This window comes from Culex pipiens, chromosome 2, assembly GCF_016801865.2.
Source record: "Culex pipiens pallens isolate TS chromosome 2, TS_CPP_V2, whole genome shotgun sequence".
Classification (NCBI taxonomy): domain Eukaryota; kingdom Metazoa; phylum Arthropoda; class Insecta; order Diptera; family Culicidae; genus Culex; species Culex pipiens.
In genome coordinates this window covers 164,847,398-164,858,124 of record NC_068938.1, presented here as the reverse complement: position 1 = coordinate 164,858,124, position 10,727 = coordinate 164,847,398, and the positions used below count along the sequence as shown (strand labels likewise).

At 35.9% G+C, this 10,727-nt stretch overlaps 2 protein-coding genes and 1 long non-coding RNA gene across 20 annotated transcripts in view; 2 read left to right on the top strand and 1 right to left on the bottom strand.

Moving 5' to 3' along the window:
- LOC128092723 (uncharacterized) overlaps positions 1-10,727 on the bottom strand; it is a 444,042-nt gene that overhangs the window by 275,279 nt on the left and 158,036 nt on the right. The gene's annotated exons all lie outside the window — the stretch shown is intronic.
- The window catches only part of LOC120418433 (MAP/microtubule affinity-regulating kinase 3-like), a 102,127-nt gene that overhangs the window by 29,745 nt on the left and 61,655 nt on the right, over positions 1-10,727 (top strand). The window lies entirely within an intron of this gene.
- LOC120424432 (uncharacterized) overlaps positions 1-10,727 on the top strand; it is a 148,982-nt gene that overhangs the window by 138,084 nt on the left and 171 nt on the right. The window lies entirely within an intron of this gene.

The following is a 10,727-nucleotide window of genomic DNA, read 5'->3' as shown; positions in this document are numbered from 1 at the left end:
GAAAAATTGCGACTATTTTCAAAAAAGTCACCTAAAAATGGATTTAACTTGAAAACGGTGCACTGTATCAAAATTTCACTAAAGTTCTTTTTGATTGCAAATTTGATTTTACATCGAAAAATAAAGTTGAAAAATTTTGCGACCAATATTTTGATTTTTTGAAAAAAAATCAGTATTGATTAAAAATTCATAACTCGGTCAAAGATTTTTTGCACAACCTGGAAATTACCGCAAATTTGGCATTTGATGTCCTCTAAAACATATCAAAAAATGAAAAAAAAAATTAAAAATAGTGTTTTTTTGCAAATCAAGTTTAAGTGACAAAAGGTTAAATAAAAAATCACCAAAATGTTTTTTACCGTGTAACATTTATTTCCAGTGTAGTCCGTATTCATACCTACAACTTTGCCGAAAACACTAAATCGATCAAAAAATTCCTTCAAAAGCTACTGATTTTTGAATTTTCATACATCATTTTTGTATGGACAGCTACCAAATTTGTATGGAAAATTATATGGACAAACTAATGATGCAAAATGGCTTCTTTGGACATACCGAAGGCACCAAAAACGTATCTTCAATTTTAAATAATACCAAAATTAAAATTAAAGAAAAAAGACCGATTTCATAGAGAATTGCTCAGCTCCTTTCCATTTCTGGCCTCATACCTTTTGAAAACACCACAACTCCAAAACTTCACCATTTTCCGAAAAATCAATTTTCCACTCATTTGGACCCCTGTGCAGTGGTCATGGCAAAGGCATAACCAGAATGACGAAGAACGAAGATGGAATTATATTCAAACCAGTGCTGATCAGTTAAAAAAAGGAGAGCTCGTTTCCAATGTTTTTTTGCAGATCAAACATTGTATGAAGAATGAGATTGAAGGAATTTCTTCATCAAAGGCCCTCCTAGGGGTAGCGTCAACATCGCCTCTGGACGGGCCTCGATCTAAAAATTCGCCAAAAATCAATTTTGAACCAATTTTGAATCCTCAAAATTATGGAAAGTTAGGCCGTTTTTTTATGAAAATCTTTGGTTTGATTATTTTACTTGTTTTATGTGACTTTGTCATATTTTATAAATCAATGTGACATCAAATAGGCAAAAGAGAATAGTTTTCTTGAAAATGCATAAACTAGCAATAAAAAACTAAACAAGATAAATGCATATACAAATATTTAAAACATAAAACAAGATAAGTTAAGTGTATGTTCAAAATGATCTCCAAAGTTAACTTTTGAAAATTGCCTTTCTTTTTTCAACAAACAACGTTTTATTTCTATATTTCAAGTCTTATTTTAAAATGGATTAACATGAAAAAGTAAGGTAAATTGAATTACAACCTTTAAAGCAATTTTTCCTTCGACTTGATTCTGTTCTCTACTTTCTCCGCCAGTAACATCACAAGATGTATTAAATTGCACAAAAAAAAACATATACTTAATGATCAGCCAGAACCCGGGACGACCACCATCATTTTCACATTCTGTAACACCCACGCGCGGGCCCCAGCCATCGCTCACACGAGGAAGAAAACGCTCACGTGTGCCCTCTCCATCCTTCTTGGCAAGTGTCTAGCCTGCCCGGTTGTGCCGTGAATCATGCTGGATGATGCTTTCTACCACGGGGTGTGGCTCCGTCATGGTTTAGTGCTACACAGTAAAATTATCAATTTTGAAAAATAAGCTGAATCGATTTTTTGGAAATATTGCACATTTTGAAAATTATCCGATTTTACATTTCAGCGAAATTTCAAAAAAAAATTACATAAGTGAGTTCAAAGAAAATTGAAATTTCTATTTCATGACCGAGCTGCTCTCCGGCGCTGAAACACAAGGATCCCACAGGGTCTCCAGACGGCCGTTCATCTTCATCCTTCTGGTGCCGACACACGAAGCTTCCAACAATGTGTGTGCGTTAACTTGGACTTTCGCCGGCAGGCAGACTGTCAGAGCAGACCTTCATCGAGAATTTAAATGGCAATTTCTGGGCACGGTCCCACCGGGACTAATCAAGCCCGGGTTACTTCCAGGAAGCACGTGTCGTGTCGTCCACAGCTTGGAATCGATTTTCGAGACTTTCCGCTAACGACCTTTTAAGGGAGGTGCAAATTTCGGCGGTTTTTGCAAAAGGTAACACTCGGCGACCACCACTTTTTGGCCGCAGGGCAAATTTCACCCCGTGCGCCTTTGGTGATGACAGCGCGCGGACGGGCCGTTTTAAAAACTCATTTATAAAATGTTTATTTGGCTTACTTTTGACGCGCGGAGTGGTGGTTCCCAGGAATGGGCTTCGCTAGACAGGTACTCTGACCGAGAGCTCTACGAGGCATCAGGGAAATTTGGAGAGGTTGTTTGGATACTCTTTTTTGTACTCCTAGTGAAAGTTACGACGAACTTGAGGCGAGTCAACATTTAGGATGACAGTATTGTCAGTTTTAAATATTTCTTCGATGAAACTTTGATTTTTTACCTTCCTCATTTCCTTGAAATTTGTTTTTTTCTTCACTTTTGCTAGAGAGCAATTCTCTACGGAATCGGTCTTTTGCCTTCCTCACTGAGGTAAGGCTATAATCCTGCTCGAAAAATGAACTTTTGAAAAACAGCTCATAGACCTATATTCATGTATACCTATCGACTCAGAATCGAAAACTGAACAAATGTCTGTATGTGTGTGTGTATGTGTGTGCGTATTCCCCTTGGTGCTCGAAATTCTTGCCAAGTTTTCTCGGCACTGGCTGATCCGATTTGAGTCAAACAAGTTGCATTCGATTCGGTTTGGTGCCCCATACTGCACTATTAAATTGTTTGAAGATCCGATAAGTAGTTCAAAAGTTACGTATAAAAATGTGTCAAAGTTGCGAATCGGGTGCTGGAATTTTGATGCCGGATCTCACTTATCTATATGAAAACTATGTCCGGATCTATCATCCGACCCATCGTTGGTTAGGTAATCAAAAGATCTTTCCAATGAGTCCAAAACATTGAAGATCTGGCAACCCTGTCTCGAGATATGACCACTTAAGTGATATTTATGCACTTTTTTGAAGTCGGATCTCACTTATCTATGAAAAGTATGTCCGGATCTATCATCCGACCCATCGTTGATTAGGTAATCAAAAGATCTTTCCAATGAGTCCAAAACATTGAAGATCTGGCAACCCTGTCTCGAGATATGACCACTTAAGTGATATTTATGCACTTTTTTGAAGCCGGATCTCACTTATCTATATGAAAACTATGTCCGGATCTATCATCCGACCCATCGTTGGTTAGGTAATCAAAAGACCTTTCCAATGAGTCCAAAACATTGAAGATCTGGCAACCCTGTCTCGAGATATGACCACTTAAGTGATATTTATGCACTTTTTTGAAGCCGGATCTCACTTATCTATATGAAAACTATGTCCGGATCTATCATCCGACCCATCGTTGGTTAGGTAATCAAAAGATCTTTCCAATGAGTCCAAAACATTGAAGATCTGGCAACCCTGTCTCGAGATATGACCACTTAAGTGATATTTATGCACTTTTTTGAAGCCGGATCTCACTTATCTATATGAAAACTATGTCCGGATCTATCATCCGACCCATCGTTGGTTAGGTAATCAAAAGACCTTTCCAATGAGTCCAAAACATTGAAGATCTGGCAACCCTGTCTCGAGATATGACCACTTAAGTGATATTTATGCACTTTTTTGAAGCCGGATCTCACTTATCTATATGAAAACTATGTCCGGATCTATCATCCGACCCATCGTTGGTTAGGTAATCAAAAGATCTTTCCAATGAGTCCAAAACATTGAAGATCTGGCAACCCTGTCTCGAGATATGACCACTTAAGTGATATTTATGCACTTTTTTGAAGCCGGATCTCACTTATCTATATGAAAACTATGTCCGGATCTATCATCCGACCCATCGTTGGTTAGGTAATCAAAAGACCTTTCCAATGAGTCCAAAACATTGAAGATCTGGCAACCCTGTCTCGAGATATGTCCACTTAAGTGATATTTATGCACTTTTTTGAAGCCGGATCTCACTTATCTATATGAAAACTATGTCCGGATCTATCATCCGACCCATAGTTGGTTAGGTAATCAAAAGACCTTTCCAATGAGTCCAAAACATTGAAGATCTGGCAACCATGTCTCGAGATATGTCCACTTAAGTGATATTTATGCACTTTTTTGAAGCCGGTTCTCACTCAAATGTATGTAGACTACGTCCGGATTCATCATCTAACTCATCGTTGGTTAGGTAATCAAAAGACCTTTCCAATGGATCCAAAACATTGAAGATCTGGCAACCCTGTCTTGCGATATGACCACTTAAGTGATATTTATGTACTTTTTTTTAATGCCTAAGCTATGTCCGGATCCATCATCCGACCCATCGTTGGTTAGGTAATGAGTCTTTCCCATGAGTCCAAAACATTGAAGGTCGGTTAACGCTCAGTCTCAAGTTATGGCCGCTTAAGTAACATTTATGTTTTTTTTGAGAAATAGATGGAATTTTTATTCAAACCCGTAATATCACCAAATGTTGGTAAAAAGTGAGGAAGGCACCAACCACATAGGTGGATTAAGTTAGTTTTTTCTTCAATTTTAATTTTTGTATTTTTTTATCTGACTGAAACTTTTTTGGTGCCTTCGGTATGCCCAAAGAAGCCATTTTGCATAATTAGTTTGTCCATATAATTTTCCATACAAATTTGGCAGCTGTCCATACAAAAATGATGTATGAAAATTCAAAAATCTGTATCTTTTGAAGGAATTTTTTGATCGATTTGGTGTCTTCGGCAAAGTTGTAGGTATGGATACGGACTACACTGGAAAAAAATGATACACGGTAAAAAAATTTGGTGATTTTTTTATTTAACTTTTTATCACTAAAACTTGATTTGCAAAAAAACACTATTTTTATTTTTTTTATTTTTTGATATGTTTTAGAGGACATAAAATGCCAACTTTTCAGAAATTTACAGGTTGTGCAAAAAATCGTTGACCGAGTTATGAATTTTTTAATCAATACTGATTTTTTCAAAAAATCGAAATATTGGTCGCAAAAATGTTTCAACTTCATTTTTCGATGTAAAATCAAATTTGCAATCAAAAAGTACTTTAGTGAAATTTTGATAAAGTGCACCGTTTTCAAGTTAAATCCATATTTAGGTGACTTTTTTGAAAATAGTCGCAGTTTTTCATTTTTTAAAATTAGTGCACATGTTTGCCCACTTTTGGAAAAAAATATTTTTGAAAAGCTGGGAAAATTCTCTATATTTTGCTTCTTCGGACTTTGTTGATACGACCTTTAGTTGCAGAGATATTGCAATGCAAAGGTTTAAAAACAGGAAAATTGATGTTTTCTAAGTCTCACCCAAAAAACCCACCATTTTTCAATGTCGATATCTCAGCAACTAATGGTCCGATTTTCAATGTTAATATATGAAACATTTGTGAAATTTTTCGATCTTTTCGAAAACAATATTTTCAAAATTTTCAAATCAAGACTAACATTTCAAAAAGGCCAAACATTCAATATTACGCCCTTTTGATTGAAAATTTGATTTTACATCGAAAAATGAAGTTGAAAAATTTTTGCGACCAATATTTCGATTTTTTGAAAAAATCAGTATTGATTAAAAAATTCATAACTCGGTCAAAGATTTTTTGCACAACCTGGAAATTTCTGAAAAGTTGGCATTTTATGTCCTCTAAAACATATCAAAAAAAAAAAAAAAAAATAGTGTTTTTTTGCAAATCAAGTTTTAGTGATAAAAAGTTAAATAAAAAAATCACCAAATTTTTTTTACCGTGTATCATTTTTTTCCAGTGTAGTCCGTATCCATACCTACAACTTAGCCAAAGACACCAAATCGATCAAAAAATTCCTTCAAAAGATACAGATTTTTGAATTTTCATACATCATTTTTGTATGGACAGCTGTCAAATTTGTATGGAAAATTATATGGACAAACTAATGATGCAAAATGGCTTCTTTGGGCATACCGAAGGCACCAAAAAAGTTTCAGTCGGATCAAAAAATACAAAAAAAAAACGAATGACCGAAATCCTAGAGAACTGCTCTAGAGTAAAAATTAAAAATATTCAATAAATATTAGTAATATAATATTATTCCGTCTTTTTAAATACTTTATTTATAATTGGCAATATGGGTATTAAGAAGCGAAATTTTTAATGTTTTGGAATTAAATACAGTCCAGACTCAATTATCCGAAGCCTTCATTATCGGAAGTTTCGATTATCCGAAGGTTAGTACGGTACTTCGGATAATCGAATCAAAAAAACAAAACATAAATGTTTCGTATTTTTTTTTCAATTTCTCACTTTTAACATCAAATTCGTGTTCCGCGACCCCTTTTAAGTCAAATTTGAATAGAAATTAAAAAAATATTTTAAAATATTTCATCATCGCCATTTTGGACGCCATCTTGGATTTAAAAATTCTAAATCTTTTTAGAGTAGTTAATGGGTCATACTTTAGCTTTACAATAAAAAATAAGACAACGAAAAAAAATTATTTTTCGTGATTCGATTATTCGAAGTGAAATTTTGCCAAGGCCTTCGGATAATTGAATCTGGACTGTTATCAAATTTTCACACAATACTATAATGTTTCGACAAATAGCTCAAACCTAGAGTTTTGTTTTTTTTATTGGACCTAATCAAAAAAATCTCTAGAAATAACCTATTTCAAATCATGAAAATTGGATTACATTGAAAAAATGCAGTATTTTGTGAAAATTTTAGAATGTCATTCAAAAAACTTTAAAACATTGAAAATGCATTTTCGGATTTCGCATCGTTTGATGTCCATGCTGCAAATTTGTAAAATTGAATATCTTCAAAACAAACCTTATTAAGTAAAAAAATACAGTATTTTGTGATTTTTTAGTAACTAAAAACAAAAAGTACAAGATTTATTATTTTAAAAACCGTTTTATTTATATTGTTTAATGTTGAATTCAATGAACACATCAACTACCTAATAAATTTCCCCTTTTATTATAAAATGTTTTTCAACTCAACAAAAAAAAGGGTTTTGGTCGATAGAACTCAATCATCTGTTTTTTTTTTTGTTGATATTTTCTTTAAAAAAATAAATTTTGCTGTTTTTTTTTATTTTTGAAACTTTATTGAAGAAAAATATGCACATTTTTTCAAATTAACCGGATTTAATTTTTTTTCATCTAAAATTTCTGAATATTTGGTAAATTAGATATTTTGAAATAGTTTTTTTTTTTTTAATAATCATTTTGCAGTAAAATCCCTGGGCCTTGTAAAGTCAAGGGGCATGATTTGATCCTAGTGCATTAGTTAAAATTTGGGTATACATTCTTTTTTATAAGCACTATGGACACCACTTCATGCTACGAGAACTCGCTTTGTCGCAGCCCCAGGGCTTAAGCGTTGACCGATAAGCTGTCTTCGTGAACTAGGTAGTTCTCCGATAGTGAAAATATCACAATTGCACAAGACACCGCTGCTTCTGTGACTTTTTCACTATCACAATGTGGGATTTAGGTTGGGTCTTCAGGATAGTACAATTGATTTGTTGCTTAGCATTAGCATTTAAAATAAATCTGTATCCTTTCCAAATCTATTTGATGTTAAAGTTAGTTGCAATTGTTAAGTAAGAGTAATGCTGTCAATAAACTTTGATTGATGTAGAATACTAGGCATTCTTTTATGTCAAATTGTCCATAGAGTCTCGATCAATCAATAATGTAATGATATCGGACAAAATTCGTTGATCTGTTGAACTAACGGTTTTCGGATTATGGTTGTATCGACCATTGTTGCGAATCGAGGAACTACGGATCTTTTGACGTAAATGGTCATTTCTTTTTCAAATCGCGATTTCTATCCTATTTGTATATCAGTTCATAATTTTTTTGTTTTTTGATAGAAGTAGTACTACACCAGTTAAAGGAACGTTTAGTTTTGAACATTAAGTTTAGAGGATTTTAGATTAAAGTTTAGATTTTCAATCCAAAGTAGTTAGCAAATGAATATTTGGACTTAAATGAATAATTGAATAAGTTGGACTTATGAATAACACACAACTGTGCATTTATTCTAGAGTCAGATCCATACAGCGTCAGTGTTTATTTGGTCGAAGTGTACTAATTCATTGGCAGATCTGATTCTAGTTGTAATGTACGACAAGACTACTGACGGACGTGACAGGACGAGGGCCCAGTTTAGAGGTTTCAACATCAACGATGTGCGGCTGGATCACCCTCCCAAAAAAAAAAAAAAAAAAAAAAAAAAAAAAAAAAAAAAAAAAAAAAAAAAAAAAAAAAATCATTTTGCAGTAAAATACTTGTAAAAACGTGGTAAGCATTTAGCATTCTCATTAAAAAGCAAAAAAAAAAACATTTAGTAGTACAATTTTCTGATCGTTCGAATTTATTTTTAAAAATTATTTTGAATTTATAGTAAACCCCGTAAACCGGTAAACACGTGTTTTCAGAGATTGCCATGCTTGATCATAACTTATACTGGCAAAAAAGTCACTTTTTATACAAACAATATCTTTTAGGTGGATACAACATGAAATCAAAAATTGAGTATTAAATACTGACGGTTTAAAATTGAATTCTTCATCTGAAAATTTTCAAAAAAAATTAAAAAAAAATCAGCTTTCAAAAGAATTTTGATCGTCTTGTGTTATAACTCAAAACATGGCTATTTACGGTAGTTAAAAAAAATATTTTGCGAAATATTTTTGTACAGTCAACCAAATTTTATGTAAATTTGTGAGGCCAAAAAGAAATTACTAACAAAATTTGAGCCAATTGAAAACAACTAAACAAATAAAAAAAAAACTGGCTACCTTTTGGAAGAATCGTTCTTCTTGAATTTTTACGAAAGAAAATCTTTATTCAAAGTTATGAAAATCCAAATCCAAATTCCTAATTCCTCCTACACGGAGAAAAAAGAGTTCCCAAAATCGTGAACAAGCGTTCATGAAATTAGGAACCACGAACAAAGTGTTCAATTCTCATGGTACGATTTCGAAAAACGTACCATGGAATTTGAACACTTTGTTCGTGGTTCCCATTTTCATGAACGCTTGTTCACGATTTTAGGAACTCTTTTTTCTCCGTGTAAATCTCATATCATCGCCGGATGATGAGTTGATCCTAACGACAAGTCCCCGTGCTAGTCTCAGTTAGTCTACCAAGTTTGCTGCAAAGCAGCGTCACATGTCAGCAAACAGAGCCTGCCTGCAGCAGCACCAGCTTGCCTTTAACTGGTGCGACCAAAACACAAACAACTCATTCATTACGACGGTTGGAGTCGACCTTGTCTTCTTCACGTTTTGAAAGCAAAACTATACCGGTTTGGTCTTAGTTTGGGCTCGTCTTAGATGGGGTTTCTCGATGGTATCAATTCCAAGTACCTCGTATGGACAGGTAGGCGTTAGCGTCAATAATTGACAAGTTCCCCTGCGATCGCTCGCCGGGGTGCACCCCTGGGTAGACACGCGAAAAAATAAAATCGACTGGATGATAATTTTCGAGTGCTCTTTTATCAGTTAACGACTGCGGGGTGGTCTTGGTGAGCTCGCGCGCGTAATCGATAGCGCAATTTCATATTGATAAGCAGCACCGCACACAGCGGAGGAGCAGCTCGCGGTTACGGCACTTGGATACGATCAGTTCGAGGTGCGCCCCTGGCGAACGCGAAAGTTCCCCTCGTCGTCGTCGCGAAGCTTTTACGGAGTTTGACGCGGGAATCGGGTAGTCGTCGCCGTAGATTTGTGGTGCCGCCTTTGTTTACCTTTTTGAGTGTGGCCGCGTTGACGTCAGAGATCATGGAAGGTAGTCGAAACCGTCCATTCATTACACGGGGTGTTGTCTTACCTTAAAGATCTTGGCGCAACTGGCTGCGTGCGTACGTGTCTGTGGGGCTTTCTGTGTGTTCGTTACCAATACTAGGTCGTGACTAGCTGTGGAGAAGAGCGCTACTTAGAAGATAACAACCTGTCTATGTCTGCGTTTTCCCCGTGAGTCGCGTTCGCACAGGTGGATGAGATCACACTTGGTGTGTACTGTAGACACCTTTCGTCGATTCGATACGGTTGGTCGATGGAGCGCTGAGTTGCGTACGCGTACGTGTGTGTCTGTGTGTGTGTGTGCTAATAATTTTAATTTGAATGGAAAACATTTAATTGTTCGAGCTGTTGAGCGCGGAATCACATGACGTTTGTCCCTGTGCTCCGATTTGGAGGTTGCCCGGCTGAACACGCGAGGGTGTCGGTACTTTGGGATGAGTCCGCGCAGTGCAATTAAGTAGTCCAGCAAGTCCGGATCTGCCGAAAGGGTTCGGCCGGAAAGTGCATTCTAGCTTTGAACTACGCGAGCAATCTGCTGCCTCGCAGTGTAACACGCGATGTAATCTTATCTTTGGTGAAGGACTGTGTTGCAGCAGCAACGAGTAGATAAGATATCGCGACAGGTCGTGTCAGCATTTGTTGATGCAAGTACCGACGAGGTCCGCCAGGATCTCCGCTTAACGCTCCTATGTGTTCGTCCAACTATGTGTGTTTGTGCCTGTGTCCTTTGTACTCATCGTCTACAACGCTTGGAAGCATCCGGTGAAGGACATCAAAGTGTCACGACGCGTCCAGAACCCCAGCAGAACGTCACAAAGTCGCGTGACAGCGTATATCTAATCAAGCCGTTTTGTTGAT